Consider the following 1750-nt stretch of genomic DNA (forward strand, 5'->3'; position numbering starts at 1 on the left):
CAGAGGTGCAGTGAAGGAGTATTTTTGGTTCAGGCCTAATCTGAACCTTCCTACCTAAGTTGCCTGCTAAGGCTTGCAAGGTCATTTATAAATCTGAAACATTTAATGTGTGATGTTCAGTTGTTGCTTGCTGTAGTGAGTGTGCTTGTCTCAGCCTGAATACCTGCTGTTATTTTCCCATCAGCTACTCATGAGTAATACAGTGTTCTTCCAGGTAAAACTGAAGGCTTAGGCTGGGTCCTGGTAAATTTATGGAAGAATGTCTGTGGTCCCATGCTCAATTATCCAGGGCAGACTAATCTCACATGACACAATCAGGTGATTCTAATGGTGTTTTTTCTTCCTTCAGTTGCTGTGGATGTTCGTCTACCTTATTCAAAGACAGGTTGCATTAGTGTCACAGCCAGAAAGCAGGAAAGGAAATATTTAGGAGAGTGAAGCAGTTGAATGACAGCAAAAAGGCCCTTAGGACAAGAGCCTTGTTACAAAATTTGTCTGGATGTAATGGGCACTAGGCCACAGGTAAGCCAACAGCAGGGTAAGTGCACAAGCTGATGGTCTTTGGCCAGCATCATACATTGCTGTAATGCTGCTTCTTACTGCCCATCCATCAGAACTAGTGGTAAAAAATGAGGGAAAGCTGCTGGAAACCAGTGAGCTACTGAAAGCATTGTGGGCTGTGAGGCAAGCAGCAGCTGATCACACAGCAGACACATTCAGTGGCCTCTTGCCTTCCTAAATGGCTATTTGAACAGTATTTCATGCTTATTTAAGGGAAGAAAATTATCTGGGGCAGTTTGGGTTGGTGTGCATCACCCATAGCAATCAGATTGTCACAAGCAGAAAATACCTGTGATTGCTGAGTCTGCAGGTTAAGAGGTGGCACCATTCCTTATGTGGAGCATTGTCCTAATGTGGATGTGGTGCTGTTCATCACTTGAGCCAAGGAGACAGTGCCTTGCCTAATGGCACAGCAGCACTGAGAGCCTAAGAGTGTTGAAAGAGGGTAAGTTTAAAAAACCCCTAAACTTTTTCAGTTCAAGATTGAAGATTCTTACAATCTCTCCAAGTTTTGGGAAAGTCAGTCACTCTGCCTTTCTTGCCATCTGTTGTGCTTTGTCACACTTCTGCCTTGAGTCTTACATGTCACTGGATGCCTTGGAGATACAGTGATAGGAGCCAGACAGGACTATGGTGAAACTCTGCTTAAGCTGAAGAGAGGGAGCTGTGCTAAGTGTCTGCTTGTCACAAGTCATACTGACAGGGGCAAACACAGGAGCTGTTCACCAGCCTACCAGCGTGGAAGACTGCAGGTTCAAAGAACAAGGTAAGGGGAGGGAGGGCTCCAGCAGCAGGCTGAGCACTGGCACCCATTTTCAGTTTTCAAGTTGGGACAGGCACTGGATAAGTGTGCTAAGGGGAGAGGGAGTGTCATGTCAAGTTAAGGAGAAGAAATGATTCTTTGGAACAAGGAGCTTGGTTAAAGCTTGAGTGCAGGGACAAGGCAAGAAGTAGGAAACATTAGATGAAACTTAAATGTAGTTTAGATGGGGTTGAAGCCTTTCACACAATCACTTCTGGTGCAGTATTTGCAATGGAATGACTACATCATCCACAGGACTAATTTAGATTTTATTCTGGTATTTCTCAAATATAAAAAGTCAAAATTCTTACATCAATCTTTAAAGAAAATCCATGCAAGCAGGTCAAAATGTGTACAACTTAATTCCCTTCCCACCCCCCCTCTCCC

The sequence above is a fragment of the Camarhynchus parvulus genome, chromosome 1A, assembly GCF_901933205.1.
Source record: "Camarhynchus parvulus chromosome 1A, STF_HiC, whole genome shotgun sequence".
Lineage (NCBI taxonomy): Eukaryota > Metazoa > Chordata > Aves > Passeriformes > Thraupidae > Camarhynchus > Camarhynchus parvulus.